At 46.1% G+C, this 18,069-nt stretch overlaps 1 protein-coding gene across 1 annotated transcript in view; it reads left to right on the top strand.

The window, feature by feature from the left end:
* The window catches only part of LOC142296254 (uncharacterized), a 50,448-nt gene extending 47,782 nt beyond the window's left edge, over window positions 1-2,666 (top strand). Inside the window, exons 2-3 of the transcript XR_012751612.1 lie at window positions 1,842-1,904; window positions 2,026-2,666. The gene's annotated coding sequence lies outside the window, so the exon portion shown is untranslated. The remainder of the gene's footprint in view (window positions 1-1,841; window positions 1,905-2,025) is intronic.
* Window positions 2,667-18,069: the final 15,403 nt, after the last annotated feature.

Genomic DNA, 18,069 nt, shown 5'->3' with positions numbered 1-18,069 from the left:
AATTCTCCGAATATTTCAGTCCTTTCTCCCCTTGTCTCCCGGTCCCTCCTCTTTCCTCCCCTTTTTCGAGGTTTCCCTTCAAATTATGGTTTTTCTAATGCATGGCAAGTTGATAGGCGGAGTTACTTTAGGGGGTGTGCATTTCTTGCACCCCTAGTACTCCAGTATGCTTCCCACTGGAAAAGGGTTTGTTTTAATGTAGGTTAAGGCTAGGTTGCTTTTCTGGTTTATCCTGCTGACCAATATTTTTTATTTTTTAAAATTTTTTTATTTATTTGGCCACCTCCCTTTCCTATAACGTACGTTCCACAATGGAACGCACGCGACCAGCATTTACCACCTCTTTTATTTGGCCACCTCCCTTTTTCCTGTATCGTGCGTTCCACGGCGTAACGCACGCTATCACCATATACCTCTCCCTTTCATCGGATAGAAGGTGAGTGGTTGAACTGCGGGCGTGCATTCCGCAGCGAATCACACAAACTACTATGTCCACACATCACAGTTGAGAAATGCAATGTGGTATTAAACTTAGAAAGGAATCACTGCCTTGGAATAGATATGGAGAGATTGCTAAGACACTTAGGGAGGAGCATGGGCTTTTAACAAGGGGAGGAGTTTTTGGTATAAAAGGTGCCTGCATGCATGGTGGAAACACCAGACCATGCCTGATTTCTGACAGGAGAGGAGGACTTTTATCCACAGCCTTACATCCTTACAATCAGCTGAAGGTATGTAGTTTAAATCCCTGGAACAACTTTGCAATGTTATACAACAAAGTATTATCTTTTTGTGAGGTTGATCTAGTCCATTCTATTTATATTTCTTTTAGGGGACTTCTGTGGTTATTTAAACCCTCCATCCCCCTTTTGTCTCTTCTTATCAATATAAGAAGCAGACTTAAGCTGGTGTCACACTAAGCGACAGCGACAACGACGTCGCTGTTACGTCACCATTTTCGGTGACGTAACAGCGACCTTGTAAGTCGCTGTTATGATCGCTGCTTAGCTGTCAAACAGCAGAAGCAGCGATCATAACGTCGCTACATGTGCAGAGAGCAGGGAGCCGCGCTTAGCGCTGGCTCCTTGCTCTCCTAGGTGCAGTACACATCGGGTTAATTAACCCGATGTGTGCTGCAGCTACATGTCACAGTGCAGAGAGCAGGGAGCCGCGCGCACTGCTTAGCGCTGGCTCCTTGCTCTCCTTGCTACAGTATACATCGGGTTAATTACCCGTTGCATACTGCAGCCACATGTCACAGTGCAGGAGCCGGCACTGGCAGCAAGAGCGGAGGCTGGTAACCAGCGTAAACATCGGGTAACTAGGGAAAGGTCTTCCCTTGGTTACCCGATGTTTACGCTGGTTACAGCTTACCGCAGCTGCCAGTGCCGGCTCCTGATCGCTTCATTTCGTCGCTCTCTCGCTGTCACACACAGCGATGTGTGTGTCACAGCGGGAGAGTGACGACCAAAAAATGAAGCTGGACATTCAGCAACGACCGGCGACCTCACAGCAGGGGCCAGGTCGTTGCTGGATGTCACACACAGCGACAGCGACGGGACGTCGCTGCAACGTCACAGAAAATGGTGACGTAGCAGCGACGTCGTTGTCGTCGTCGTTATGTGTGACACCAGCTTTACTTCTGATGAAACATGCAGTAAGTTGATTGTGGTTTGTGTTAAATGGTTGTAATGTCATTTGAAGTATCTGGGGTATTTTTTATACTTCTCATTAGAGGCATTCTATGGTGGCTGTTCCTCCCCCCCCCCCCTCTTTATTTCTTTTCTCTACTGTTGCATTTAAAAAGGGTCTTATGATTTTCCTTTTTTTTTTGGTCACAGGAATGTTTTTCCTGAATGGATTTATAAAAACAACTGATTAACCATTGAAGGGTTCACTGACCTGTGAGTAACAGTTTCTTGTTATATACCGAGGTCCTTCTACACCTTATGGAGAATTTTGTAAGTGGCATAAGAGAATGTTCTATATATGTGAAAAAATATTTTTCTCTTTTTCATTCTATAGGTTATGGGCTGAGAGCCCTCTGTTGTGAAATATTTCATCAGAGTGAGGTTATATTTATGAATGGAAAAGAGGTCCCACTGATGAATTCTATTACATTGTAAAAATATCTTTATTTGAAGAATGAGAATCTAAACTGATATATTACGACGTGTGATACACTATGGAACATATGTAATATTTATACCCCTGAGGAACCTCCACCCAAGGAGGCGAAACGCGTTGGGTAATATTTCTTGGGGCTAACTTGTTTATGCTTTTTTTGACTACTGTATGTTTGTTTTATCCCACTACAGTACTCTATAATTCTATCTTCTTACACTGTCCTACCAATAATACATATAGTTCAAGTTTCTGTATTTGAGAGATATATGCCAAATCTATCTAAAAATGTACATTTTATGTAAGTCTCTTTTTCAATGCATGGTTAATTATTGGATCTGGATGATAATTATATATTAAAAATGTTTCTGCAATGAATGTTAAAAAATTGATGTATCATCATTTGTAAAGTTGACTGGTGGAGCGATATAAGCCTTTCCCACCATTTGCTGGGATATACCGCTGGCTGGTCCACTAGACTGTATTTTATATTGTACTTTAGACCCTTAGGGTATTTTATATTTTTCTGAACACCCCCACCCTCACTTTATGTTTCAATATATTGATATTTAATAAAAGTTTAACGAAAACATTTTTAGGAGTATTTTTTCTGTGATTATACAGTAAGAGAGACTGAATTATACTTTGACACTTCTGCTGAACTTTGAGGATCCATTCCTGCTTAATTTGTTCCCAGCCTCTGCACCCTACAATTGTTTAACCCTTCATGTTTTGTGCACTTACTTGTATGAAGTAATACAAGAACTGTTTAGCAAACCTGTGTCTCTGTGTTTCCCTTGTACCCTTGCACTAGACTCCTATACAAACAGTATTTAACACCTTACACAAGACTGCTTTTATCTGTTTACATGGCATGATAAAAGGTAAACTAAAGCTGGGTTTACACACTGCAACATCTCAAACGACATCGCTGTAACGTCACCGGTTTTGTGACGCAATAGCGATGTTGTTTGCGATGTTGCAGTGTGTGAAACCTATCAGCGACCCGGCCCCTGCTGTGAAGTTGTAATCGTTACAAATCGTTCAGGACCATTCCTAGGTCCTTTGTTTCCCGCTGTGCAGCATGAAGTTTCAGTGTGTGAAGACTTTGCAGCGACTTTGTTAGCAACTTCCCTTTCAAAGGGCTGCTTATCAACGTCCCCAACAACCAGCTAGGTCGCTCTGCAGGTCCGGATCGCTGTTGAGTTGTTGGCCAGGTTTGCCTGTTTGACAGCTCACCAGCGACTTAGCAGAGACTTAGGGAGGTCGCTGTTACGTCACAAAACCGGTGACGTTACAGCGATGTCCTTTGCGATGTTGCAGTGTGTAAACCCAGCTTAAGAATTGAAAGTGAGCTCCTATTCATAGGCAACTGCTCCCCCAGAATTGGAATGTGTGGGAAGCTGTTAACCTAAGTGGCTGCCTGTGAGTTAACTAGATGCAGCAGAAGGTTCTGCTTATGCAGTCTATAGGTATTTACAATTGTTGAGTTTGTTCCACAGTCATTTACCGGGTCAAAATATAAGGTGACAAAAAATTAAACTATGCTTTCTCAATAGTAATTTTTACAAGATTTCGGCACAAACATCTAGAAGATTCCCTGAAGAAGCCATCTACTGCGATGATACACTTTGATCTTCATTCTTATATAATGATTTTCCTAAGAACTAATGTCAGTGTATGAACAGACCCCATGCAGACCTCCAGAGTGGCCTGCGCTGAATCCTCATGGGCACTGGGAAAGGAGTATGCCTCCGTCTATTGTTTTAAAACAATCAAAGCCTATAAAAATAAATATTTCATTGGGATTATCACACAAACAACATTGAACCGCTAGGACCTCTGGGACTACAATGATCATGAGAATGGGGTAAACTGTCTTGTGTGTATGAAGCGATCAGTGTGAACAAAGAACAGAACAGTGGTCACACATGTACACAACACCTTCATTCACATTGGAGCCACAGGACTACCCACCGTGAATAGGGTATCAGTGTTCATAGCCGCACAGATCACATTTCTTGTCTATACTGTAGGTAAGTGATAAATGTAGTTAGGGGAAACCTCTTGTAGAATCTTTATGAATAATTTTTGGTTTTCGGAATAGTTTTCTTTAGTCTCTTATTACAACTGAACGCAGCTAAATCTCTCATCTTTCCTTTGTTCGTACCGCCTCTTAAAAAAAATTCTCATGTTTTTCCCTTTAAAAGGGAAGAGACTATCCCATATTTAGAAATCACTTTAACCCATTCACAACGATTAATTCAGACTAATATTGGCACACCATTCTTCTTCCCCTGATGAACTTGTCTATTACCCTGAACATGTGAAACGTACGTTGGGGTCTTTGTCATGCTGATTCTCACACCTGTTAACCTCTTCTGTGCCATCCTTTACTGGTATGTTGATGGATCATTAATTATTATGCACTTTTGGGCCCTGTGCAATTTTTCTATGCTATGTTATTTATTCGTCATCTAGTTTTAACCCTTCATGTCCCACATATACACTTGTATTTAATTGCCAATACACTTATATTTATGGCTTTCCTGCGGGTCTATAGTCTGGTTAAATTCTTGTTTTTTGTTTTTTTATTTCCCCCATTCTGCACATTTGGGCTTTGTGCAATATTTTGATGAATTGAATTTTCCATTCTTTTGACAGTGTACAATTGCTCCCTGCTTTTTCACCTCCTTTTTTCTCTAAGTGGACTATTGTTTTATTACTTGCCATCCTGTACTTAATAAAAGACAATTTTTGCATCTATTACACCGTTTCCTCCTGTTGTTTCATGCTTTTGGAGTATACTATTTTACCCTCACTTCACATTCTTTTTGCATTGTTTGGGTATCCTCTAATGAATGAACTGTATGGATTTTGTGTTTTAATAATGACGCTTTGTATAAGGGTTTGGCTGCTGATCTGTCTTGCTTCGCCTGTCTCCCACTTTCATGGCTTGCCAGTATCCAGGCTTTTAAAATGTTGTATCTACCTAAACTATCTATCTCCTTAGATGCCTCCCTCTAAAATGTCTAGGTAGACTTAAATTGTCTCTCCAGTAAAGGAGACAAACTCTAGCACAGCGCCACCTATTGGAAGTAGCGATCCTAAAAGTCACAAGTGGATTTTCGACAATCCTTTGCAATATGACTCAGGATATATAAGCCAGATCAGAATCCCAATTTGCAGACACGGTGTTTCGGGGTAGACTTAGGCTACATGCGAACACTGCAGTTTTGTTGTCACAAAAAACTGCACCCAACCTGTACCAAAAACTGTATCTTGTTCGAGAGAGTCTGGAAATGTTATAAAAACGGATGTAATGATTCTGCGTTTTTAGTGCGTTTGTTAATTCTGATTTTGATGGGGTTTTTTTGTGAAAAAATAGTGAGGGGTGGAACGGACTGTAACATTGGACACTCAGGAAATAAAAATAGAGTGAAGATAAAGAAAAAGAAAATAAAGTGAGCGCGATTTACTTACCGCGTCACCGGCTCCAGCCTGCTTCAGCGGCCCTAATTCTTCTTCCGGTGCCGCTCATTAGGCTCATATACACTGCTTCCCTCCCCCACCAGCGTCTGTGATTGGTTGAAGTCACAGAGCGCCCCCAGCCTGTGTGACAGCCTGTCTGATGCTTCCAATCACAGACACGGTCTGGGGGTCTATAGAGTACAGTAAAAATAAATAAATAAAATTGGTGTAGGGTCCCCCCATATTATGATACTGAGTACAGATAAAGCCCATGGCTACAGGCTGCAGCCCCCAGCCGTGCGCTTATCTTGGCTGTGTATCAAAATAGGAACCACATGCAGCTTTTTTAATTATTTAAATAAATAATTTAACCCCATTACGACCGCGTTACGTTTTAAAACGGCACTAAAAAAGGGTACTTATTCCTTTCTGCCGTTTTAAAACGGCGGTCGGAAAAAAGGGTCTAGCGCCCCCCAGAGTCAGAAAATTTCCGGGGTCTCAGCTGCCGGGGGTAGCTGAGACCCTGGAGATCATGATTCGGGCCGGTTTTTCCGGTCCCCGCTCACCTGATGACCGGTATACACCGTATACCGATCATCAAGTTATAGTAAATGACCGCGCCGGTAAAAAATCATTTATCTCCCATCTGGCATGATCAAACATGCCAGATGGGAGATAAATCTTTTTCCCGGTTCCCTCCGGTCCCCTCGGTATCCCCAAAGTGCCCCCCCCGACCCCCAACCCCCTCCCGAAAATCCAAGATGGCCGCGCGCATCGGAGAGCACAGCAGCGCGCCGGCCGCATTTACAGTGTTCCTATGGTTTCTGTCGTATGTGCCATAACACATACGACAGAAACCTGCTCCCTAGGCCCTGCCGGGTCCCCCCCTACCCCCCCCCCTGGTGTCCCCCGGTGTCATACATACCGGAGCGCTGATCCCCCGCGGCCCCCTCCTCCTTCTCTGCAGACGCCGGTCACATGTGCCGAGCAGATGACAGCTTCCTGTGTTCAGGACGCTGGCTGCTGATGCTGCTCAGCACTGTGCAGCTGTGACCCGGGGAGGGTGGGTGCAGCTTTTTGCACCCACTCTCCTCAAATGGAGGGTCTGCCCTCCTAGAAAATGGGGGATACGTTCCCTGAACGTGTCCCCCATATTCTAGAAGGTCCAGAGTCGACGTGGGACGTCCAAATGGATTATAGTGGATTTTTTTTTTTTCTTTTCAATAAATTGGTCAATCAGGGAATGTTTTGGGGAGTGTTTTTTCAAATAAATTTTTTTTTGTTGTCAATTTTTTTTCTTATTACTGTCAATTAGTTATGTCGGGTATCTGATAGACGCCGTGACATAACTAATTGCTGGGCTTGATGCCAGGTGACATTACACACCTGGTATCAACCCCATTCATTACCCCGTTAGCCAACGCACCAGGGCGCGGGATGAGCTGGGGCGAAGCGCCAGAATTGGCGCATCTAATGGATGCGCCACTTCTGGGGCGGCTGCGGCCTGCTATTTTTAGGCTGGGAAGAGTCCAATAACCATGGCTCTTCCCATCCTGAAAATACCAGACCCCAGCTGTCAGCTTCACCTTGGCTGGTGATCTAATTTGGGGGGACCCCACGTTTGTTTGTTTTTTTTAATTATTTATTTATAAATAATTAAAAAAAAAAAACAGCTTGGGGAGCCCTCCAAATTGATCACCAGACAAGATGAAGCTGTCAGCTGTGGTTTGCAGGCTACAGCTGTCTGCTTTACCCTAGCTGGCTATCAAAAATAGGGGGGACCCCACGTCATTTATTTTAATTTTTTTTTTTTTTTTTTGGGCCAAATACAAGGCTAGGCATCCTTTAGTGTCACATGAAAGGCACTAAAGGGCGCCAGCTTAGAATATGCAGGGGGGTGGGACGTTATATATGTTTGACATCTATCCATTCATCCACTGTAGCATTTTACGCTGTGTGCCCACAATCAGGGTTTGCAGCGTTTTGGGCGCAGAGTGTTTTCCCTGCGTCCATAACGCTGCGTTGTGCAGTAGAAGCACAGTGGCAGGATTTTTAGAAATCCCGTGCCCACTGTGTTTCTTTTCTCCGCAGCATAAACCGACCTGTGGCGCAGCTTCCCGAGCCTCAGCATGTCAATTTATGCTGCGGAGATGAGTGTTCTTTGCAGGTAGAATAAAACTAAAGTCCACAGCAGCCTGAACCCAAATCGTGGGCATGGGCAGCTGCGTTCTCCCGTGGACAACACTCACATTTCTGCAGGAGGCTGACACTGTGTACTAGACGCCGTGTCGCTGGATCATGGCCACATAGCCTAAAGGCTACTTTACACGCTGCGATATCGGTCCCGATATCGCTAGTGTGGGTACCCGCCCCCATCTGTTGTGCGACACGGGCAAATCGCTGCCCGTGCCGCACAACATCGCGCAGACGCATCACACATACTTACCTGCCCGGCGACGTCGCTGTGACCGGCGAACCGCCTCCTTTCTAAGGGGGCGGTCCGTGTGGCGTCACAGTGACGTCACTGAGCGGCCGCCCAATAGAAGCGGAGGGGCGGAGATGAGTGGCCGGAACATCCCGCCCACCTTCTTCCTTCCTCATAGCGGCCGGGAGGCAGGTAAGGAGAGGTTCCTCGTTCCTGCGGCGTCACACATAGCGATGTGTGCTGCCGCAGGAGCGACGAACTACATCGTTACTGCTGCAGTAACGATAATTGAGAATGGACCCCCATGTCACCGATGAGCGATTTTGCACGTTTTTGCAACGATGCAAAATCGCTCATCGGTGTCACACGCAGCAACATCGCTAATGCGGCCGGATGTGCGTCACCAATTCCGTGACCCTAACGACTCCGCATTAGCGATGTCGCAGCGTGTAAAGCCCCCTTAACAGTGAGAAATTTGTTGCTACAGCAACATTTTTGTGAAATACCTGTGGATTCAAAATGCTTACTATACTCCTGAATAAAATCCTTGAGGGGTCCAGTTTCCAAAATGAGGTCACTTGTGGGGGGTTTCTGATGTATAGGTACCCAAGGGGCCCTGCTAATGTGACATGGTGCGCGCAATTTACTTCAACTTTTCCAAAATTCAAATGGTGCTCCTTCCATTCCAAGCCCTCCCATTTATCCAAACAAAGGTTTTTGGCCACATGTGGGGTATCCCTGCGCTCACAAGAAATTAGATAACAACCTGTGGGGTACACGTTTTGTTGTTGCCTCTTGAAAAAGTGAAAAATGTGTCGCTAAATCAACATTTTTGTGAAAAAAATGAAAATTTCAATATGGCAACCTAAGCTTATCAAATTCTGTGAAGTATTCGTGGATTCAAAATGCTCAATATACACCTAGATTAAAGCCTTGAGGGGTCTTATTTCTAGAATGGGGTCACTTATGGGGGACCTCCACTGCTTAGGCACCTCAGGGGCTCTCCTAATGCAACATGGCGTCCGCTATTGATTCCAGCCAATTTTGCAGTCAAACTGCACTCCTTCTCTTCTGAGCCCTGTAGTGTGCCCAAACAGTTGATTTCCACCACATACAAGATATCAACAAACTCAGGAGAAATTGCGCAATAAATTTCATGGTGATTTATTTCCTGTTACCCTTGTGAAAAAAAAAGCTACCTGGTTGAAGTAACAATTTTGTGGTAAAATTTTATTTTTTTATTTTCATGGCTCAACGTTATAAACTTCTGTAAAGCACCTGGAGGTTCAGGGTACTCACCAAACATCTAGATAAATTCCTTGAGGGGCCTAGTTTCCAATATGGGGTCACTTGTGGTGTTTTTTTGCTGTTTACGTACCTTAGGGGTCCTCCAAATGCGACATGGTGCCTGCAATCTTTTTCAGCCAAATTTCCTTTCCAAAATTCAAATATTGCTCCTTCCGTTCCAAGCCCTCCCATTTCTCCAAACAAAGGTTTCAGACCACAAGTGAGGTATCACCGCGCTCATAAAAAAGTGGGTAACAAACGTTGGGGTCAAATTTTTGGAATTACCTCTTGAAAAAGTGAAAAAATTGATGCTAAAGCAACATTTTTGAGAAAAAAATGAAAATTTTCAATGTGACAACGTAACGTTATCAAAATCTGTGAAGTACTTGTGGATCCAAAATGCTCACTATACCCCTAGATAGAAGCCTTAAGGGGTCTAGTTTCCAAAATGGTGTCACTTGTGAGGGGTTTCTGCTGTTTAGGTACCTTAGCGGACATGTAAATGCAACATGGTGCCCGCAATCTATTTCAGCCAAATTTGCTTTCCAAAATTCAAATATTGCTCCTTCTGTTCCGAGCCCTCCCATTTGTCCAAACAAAGGTTTCTGACCACATGTGGGGTATTGGCGCGCTCATAAGAAAGTGGGGAACAAGTTTTGGGGTTCATTTTGTTGTGTTATTTCTTCTAAAAGTGAATAAATTTGGGGTAGAGCAACATTTTAGGTAAAATTTTATTTTTTGCTTTTTTTCATTCCACTTTGCTTTAGTTCCTGTGAAGCACCTGAAGGGTTAATAAACTTCTTGGATGTGGTTTTGAGTACTTTGAGGGGTGCTGTTTTGAGAATGGTGTCACTTTTAGGTATTTTCTGTCACTTAGGCCTCTCAAAGTCACTTCAAATGTGATGTGGTCCCTAAAAAAATGGTTTTGTGAATTTTGTTGAAAAAATGGGAAATTGCAGATGAACTTTGACCCCTTCTAACTTCCTAACCCCAAAACATTTTGTTTCAGAAATTGCGCTAATGTAAAGTAGACATGTGGGAAATGTTATTTATTAACTGTTTTGTGTGACATAACTCTCTGGGTTAAGGGCATAAAAATTAAAAGTTTGAAAATTGCAAAATTTTCAAAATTTTCATCAAATTTCCGATTTTTTCACAAATAAAAGCAAAAAATATCGTTCTAAATTTATAACTATCATGAAGTACAATATGTCACGAAAAAACAATGTCAGAATCACCGGGATCCGTTGAAGCGTTCCAGAGTTATGACCTCATAAAGTGACACTGGTCAGAATTGCAAAAAATGGCCTGGGCATTAAGGACAAAACTGGCTTCGTCCTTAAGGGGTTAAAAAAACTGGTGTGTGGCCCCCCCAATTTTGATAACCAGACAAGATGAAGCCAGACAGCTGGGGACTGGTATTTTCAGGTTGAGGAGACCCATGGATATAGGGAGCCCCCTGCCTAAAAATAGCACCATCAGTGTTAAAGGGAAGGCGGAGTGTGGGGCATGGCCCTGCACTTTAGGCCAGAGTGCAGTACTCAGGTCGCCAGGTCATACCGTGGGAACTCTGGTATGACCTCCGGTGAACTGAGTGACATCATTGCTGCTAGCAGTGTCCCACTTGTCAATGTTTCCCTGAGAAATTGGACATGTTTTCGATCTCTCTAGGCTCGGATGTAGCAGAGCCAAGACCGTTGTGGGAGGACATGTGGATTACGGCAGAGCTTCTGTAAGGTGTTAAATACTGTTTGTATAGAGTCTAGTGCAAGGGTACAAGAGAAACACAGAGACACAGGTTTGCTAAACAGTTCTTGTATTACTTCATACAAGTGCACAAAACATGAAGGGTTAAACAGTTGCAGGGTGCAGAGGCTGGGAACAAATTAAGCAGGAATGGATCCTCAAAGTTCAGCAGAAGTGTCAAAGTATAATTCAGTCTCTCTTACTGTAATACTTATTCTATGTTCTGAGGATTTCGATAGCGTAGGGCAATGACAATCAGACACGAGTTCCGGGTACAAGATGTTTTATAGTATGCAACCACGGTAGATACAGAACAACACAGCAACACAATAACACATGCAATACTTTCCGGAATCGACGCGGAGGGAATTCCCGGGGCCACGCACCGGACTCCCCCAGGGAGACCACCAGAGCGAACCCCTATACAGGGACTGTCCGGCAATCTACCCCGGAAGGCCTAAATGCGCAGCAGCCGGGATAAGGAGCAAGCGGTAAAGTCAATGAGTGTCCGTATGGGAAATGTTTGTCCAGAATGGTTACGAACCAAAAGAGAACCAGGCGGAGTGCTGACCGAAGATGGTAAACGGAATCCGGGCACAGCCTTGAAGAGCCGGGTACAGTCCAGAGTCAATCGATAGGTAGTCTTTTAGGGGAATCCAGAGGCAATCAGGAATAAGCAGCAACACAGCAGGAGCACACAGCAGGCAGTATACTCAGGCACTGGACTGGACTTAGAGGCGGCCTTTTAAGCAGCTGGACAGGAAGTAGGGCAACAGAACGGTAACCTCCATGTTAACCGAGGGCAAGGGCAATCAAAAGAGAACTGGAAAACCTGGAAACCTGACATTACTCCCCCCCCCAGAGACGGCCTCAGGACGGATCAGGGCCAGGTTTGTCCGGGTACCGTCGATGGAACTGAGCGATCTTCCGGGGTGCCCGAATGTTACCCACCGGTTCCCAGGAATCGTCCTCGGGGGCGTACCCTTGCCAACGTACCAGATACTGAAGCCGACGACGATGGAGCCGGGAGTCAATAATGTCCTCGACGACGAACTGCTCCTCGCCGTCGACCATCACAGGCGGAGGAGGAGGCACGACACGACCATGAAACATATTAGGGGAAACGGGTTTGAGGAGAGACACATGAAAAACCGGGTGTACCTTTAGATGGTGCGGTAACCGTAGCCGACAGGCCACAGGGCTCACGATCCCGGTGATCTTAAATGGACCGATGAATTTCTGTCCCAGCTTCTGCGAAGGAACACCCAATCTAAGGTTTTTGGTGGATAACCATACAGAGTCCCCTACCTTATACATGGGTGCCGGTTTCCGGTGAGCGTCCGCTGACCTCTTGTAACGCTCCTGGGCCGTAGCCACCGTGTCCTTCAGAACCTCCAGATTCTGTCGAAGCTCTGAAACTCTGTCCTCCACCGCCGGTACTGAAACCGCAACCGGGGACCTAGGCAACACATTCGGATGGTAACCCAAGTTGGCAAAAAAGGGAGTTACCTTAGTGGAGCTGCTCTGAGTGTTGTTATAGGAGAACTCCGCCAACGGAAGCATCTTCAACCAATCGTCTTGGAGATGGCTGACGTAACATCGAAGGTATTGTTCCAGGGTTTGATTCGTCCGTTCGGTTTGCCCATTAGTCTGAGGATGGTATGCAGAAGACAAACAGACATCAATCTGGAGTGCCGTACAAAAGCCTTTCCAGAACCTAGACGTAAACTGCACGCCCCGGTCAGAGATGATCTCATCTGGTACCCCATGCAAACGGAATACGTTCTGGATCACTAAATCCACTGTCTCTGCGGCTGAGGGAAGACCGGTACACGGAATGAAGTGAGCAGCTTTAGTTAATCGATCCACCACCACTAAGATGGTATTGTGCCCGCCAGAGACTGGCAACTCTACAATAAAATCCATGGAGATAGACCCCCAAGGGCGAGATGGCACGGGTAACGGTTGGAGGAGTCCCGTAGGAGCCACACGAGGGACCTTGCACCGGGCACAAACCACGCAGGAGTGGACATAGTCCTTCACATCCTTCAAACAGGTAGGCCACCAGAAAAAACGGCTTAGAAATTCCTGCGTCTTCTGTACCCCCCTATGACCAGCCAACACGGAGTCATGAACCAACTTGAGAACCCGAAGTCTTACGGCCTCCGGGACATAAATGCGTCGTTCTCTCAACCACACACCATTCCGAAGAACAAGAGTTACATCATTCGGGGGGGCAGCAAGAAATACATCACCATCATAGGCCAGCTTGATGTCCTTCCATAAGTCCTGATCCTGGATCACTCCAACGAAATTGGCATCCGATAACACGGTCTGAGACGGGGTTCCAGGCACGGAGTCCACGGCATGGATTCGGGACAAGGCATCGGCTTTCCCATTACGTGAACCTGGACGGTATGTAACGACAAAATTGAATTGGTTAAGAAATAGGCTCCAACGGGCTTGCCGTGGAGACAGGCACCTGGCAGACTTAAGAAATTCCAGATTTCGATGATCTGTGAGTACTATCACTTGCTGCGCGGCTCCCTGTAAGTGGTGTCTCCATTCCTTGAAAGCGGAAATAATCGCCAATAATTCCTTATCCGCAATGTCGTAGTTCCTTTCTGCAGGGGACAACCGGCGGGAAAAGAAGGCACACGGATGCAGGAGACTCTTGTCCCCGGTCCTTTGAGAAAGAATGGCCCCTAATGCGTAGTCAGAAGCGTCGACCTCCACGATGAAGGGAAGTGCGGGATTCGGATGTACTAGTATGGGTGCTGAGGTAAAACATCCCTTGAGACGATGGAACGCTTCCTGGGCCTGGGCGGACCATACAAACTTCTGTCCTTTCTTAGTCAACAGAGTGATGGGACGAACAATCTCTGAAAAGTTACGGATAAAGCGTCGGTAAAAGTTGGCAAAACCGACAAAGCGTTGTACCTCTTTGATGTTTCCCGGTTCCGGCCAGTCTAGAATTGCTTGTATCTTGCTAGACTCCATGTTCAGCCCCTGAGGAGAGATGACATAACCTAAGAATTGTATTTGTGAGCAGTGGAACTCGCATTTCTCCAGTTTAATGTACAGGTGGTTTTCCCTCAGCCGGGTAAGTACGGTCTTGACGTGCTCCTGGTGTTCCTGGAGAGAATCAGAAAAGATTAGAATATCATCCAGATAGATCACCATGAATTGGTCCATGATATCCCTAAAAATATCATTAACTAGATGTTGAAATGCCGCAGGAGCGTTACAAAGTCCAAAAGGCATCACTAAATACTCAAAATGTCCGTACCGACATCGGAACGCGGTCTTCCACTCGTCTCCGGGACGTATACGAAGCAGATTATATGCCCCACGGAGGTCCAATTTGGTGAATATTTTTGCCTGTTGGACCCTCTCCAATAGCTCCGGAATCAACGGTAACGGATACCGGTTCCGGATGGTTATTTTATTCAGTTCCCGGTAGTCAATACAGGGTCTCAGAGTCCCCTCTTTCTTTTTCACGAAAAAGATGGGTGCCCCTGCGGGTGAGGTAGACGGGCGAATAAATCCCTTGGCCAGGCTTTCATCAATATACTCCTTTAGGGCTTCTAGCTCAGGTGCCGCCAACGGGTAAACATGACCAAACGGGATCTCTGCCCCTGGGAGTAAGTCTATGGGGCAATCATACGGTCTATGCGGAGGAAGCCGATCGGCCTTTCTTTTGTCGCATATGTCAGCGAAGTCACGATAAACCGGGGGTAAAACAGGTACCTGTACCGTGCCTTCTGCATGTGGTGTTACCGGAACCGGAACAGTTGGACAAATGGCCGGACCACTCTGCGGTGGGAAGGATATTTCCTTAGTTTCCCAATCGATGACCGGATTTGTAGACCGTAGCCACGGAATACCTAAAATAATCGGAAAATGTGGAGAAGAGATCATCATGAAAATAAGGGTCTCCTGCTGACCTGGTTTCATCACGCATTCTAGCGGTACTGTTTCCCGATCCACTGGTCCAGAGGTTAACGGAGATCCATCTACCGTCTCCATGGTAACCGGTGAGGATCTTTGCTGAGTTCGGATACCGTGTTTTCTGGCAAAAGAAAAGTCCATGAAATTTCCCCCTGCCCCAGAGTCTATCATTGCAGAGGTAGGAATTAGCTGTCCCTCCCACCGGATCTGAATGGGGAGTGAACAATGGGTATATTTCCCTTCTGAGTCCTTCGGTGAGGTAGACATTACAGTCAAGGGAAATACCGCATCCAAGTGTCCACTTGCCTCAGAGATATCAGACTCTGCGTCCGTGTTGTCACACTCTGCCATGGCTGCCAATACCTTATTTGGGCGATTCGGACGTTTCGGGCAGTCGATTAAGAAATGGTCCGATTGACCGCAGTAGAAACACAAACGCTCACGGAGCCGGTGTTCACGACGTTCGTTGGTCTCTCGTCTTTGCAGAGAGTCCACTTGCATAGGAACGTCCTCGGCCTCCCGTGGCGTCCTGAGAGCGGGTTCTCTGGAAGGAAACGTATTATTATTTACACGGTTTATAGCTGCCCATTTTTCCTGTCTACGTTCCGTCAAACGGGTATCTATGCGCACACAGTGCTGGAGAAATAGGTCAAAATCCCCTGGGGATTCAGAACGGGCTAACTCGTCCTTGATGGTACCGGACAAACCTTTTCTGAAAACGGACAATAATGCATTGTTTCCCCAGTCGGTGTCTACCACTAACCTCTGGAACTCAGTGGCGTATTCAACGACAGAACGCTTTCCCTGACGTAAGGAAAGGAGAGCCGATTCAGCGGTAGCACGGCGATTCGGATCATCAAACATTTGTGCCATTGCGTTCAGAAAGTCATCTAGGTGATTTAAACGGATGTCCCGGTTCTCTATCATAGGATTAGCCCAAGCCAGTGCTCGTGAGGTTAATAACATGATGATACATAACACCTTTGACCGGTCAGAACGGTAATAATCAGCATGTACATCGAAAAACAGTATACATTGGTTAACAAATCCACGGAACTGACTACGATCACCATTGAAACGGAATGGGGGTAACCTAGGCATACCGGCAGCTGATACGGACGTAGTGGGGACGGCTTCCTGAGCCTCCACTCTGACTTGCAAATCCTGTATAGCCGGACCCAGTACCTGGTGATCATGGCCCAGCTGCGCCTCCACATCTCTAAGCTTAGTCTGCACCACCTCCATCTCCTGCTGCAGGGAGTTAATCATGGAGAACAGCTGATCTACTCGTGTCTCAGTCATTGCCCCAGCGAAATCCTCTAAGGGCCTGAGTATAATGTAATACTTATTCTATGTTCTGAGGATTTCGATAGCGTAGGGCAATGACAATCAGAGACGAGTTCCGGGTACAAGATGTTTTATAGTATGCAACCACGGTAGATACAGAACAACACAGCAACACAATAACACATGCAATACTTTCCGGAATCGACGCGGAGGGAATTCCCGGGGCCACGCACCGGACTCCCCCAGGGAGACCACCAGAGCGAACCCCTATACAGGGACTGTCCGGCAATCTACCCCGGAAGGCCTAAATGCGCAGCAGCCGGGATAAGGAGCAAGCGGTAAAGTCAATGAGTGTCCGTATGGGAAATGTTTGTCCAGAATGGTTACGAACCAAAAGAGAACCAGGCGGAGTGCTGACCGAAGATGGTAAACGGAATCCGGGCACAGCCTTGAAGAGCCGGGTACAGTCCAGAGTCAATCGATAGGTAGTCTTTTAGGGGAATCCAGAGGCAATCAGGAATAAGCAGCAACACAGCAGGAGCACACAGCAGGCAGTATACTCAGGCACTGGACTGGACTTAGAGGCGGCCTTTTAAGCAGCTGGACAGGAAGTAGGGCAACAGAACGGTAACCTCCATGTTAACCGAGGGCAAGGGCAATCAAAAGAGAACTGGAAAACCTGGAAACCTGACACTTACTGTACTTGTAAATGTCCATGGCAGAGCAGAAAGATTCCTGTGTGGACACGAGTTCCAGGGATCCAAAACAGAGGATGGCAGAAAAAGTAGTTCTTCCAAAGACTTCAGGAGATCAGGTTAGAGGCAGCCTGCGAACAGGATTCAGAAGCACTGGTCCATCAGCTCAGATGGCTTAAGCAGGTAATTGGCTGGGAACAGGGCGGGAACATAGAAGCTGAGGAATCCATATTGACTAAGGGCAAAGGTGAGAGCAACCGAACAGGAAGCAAGATGGCCAATGAAGAAAAAACAGATTAAGGGTAAGTTCACACAGTGCGTTTTTCGCGGCGTCTTTGCGCGTTTTTGGGTGCGTTTTTGCTCAGAAAACTGCATGAGTTTGCTTCCCCAGCAAAGTCTATGAGTTTTCATTTTTGCTGTCTGCACACAGCTTTTTTTTTTTTTAGCTGCGTTTTTGTGCTGCACACAAAAACGCAGCATGTCAATTATTTTTGCGTTTTTCACTGCATTTTCCACCCATTGAGTTCAATGAGATGTTCAAAAATGCAATGAAAAATGCAAATTGCAAATATAACTGCATTTTAGTGCGTTTCTATGACTAAAAATGCAGCTATAAATGCAAGGGGTGGGTAGTAAAGTGACATGTACAGGAAGAGGATTCCTTCTGTCAGTAAACACAGAAGCGTGAATCCTCCCGGTACCGCCACCGCTGCTTCAATCTTCCGTGCGGCGCCATGTCCGGGCGGAAGGTGGAAGCAGCTGCGAAAACAAAAGTGAACAGTAGAAAAAAAAAAAGTCATGCTCACCTGTCTGCAGACTCCCAGTGCCATGTCCGCTCCCAGCTCCTCTCCCCGGAACCGCCGCTCCGGCAGTGTGCAGTCTCCCTGGGCACGTCCGATGGCTGCAGGACCTGGCAGTGGATCACCTGATGCGGTCACCTGACGCATCAGCTGATCGTAAGTCTCGCGGTGATGCCGGCGCCCGGCCGGTTTCACCTATCAGCTGATCCTGCCGTCAGGAGACTTCATCAGCTGATTACCGGCAGCTCCTGCAGCGATCGGACGGGATCAGACTCCCGTACGA

This window comes from Anomaloglossus baeobatrachus, chromosome 3 (assembly GCF_048569485.1).
Source record: "Anomaloglossus baeobatrachus isolate aAnoBae1 chromosome 3, aAnoBae1.hap1, whole genome shotgun sequence".
Classification (NCBI taxonomy): domain Eukaryota; kingdom Metazoa; phylum Chordata; class Amphibia; order Anura; family Aromobatidae; genus Anomaloglossus; species Anomaloglossus baeobatrachus.
Note: the sequence above shows the minus strand (reverse complement) of the source record. Positions and strands in the feature narration are given on the sequence as shown.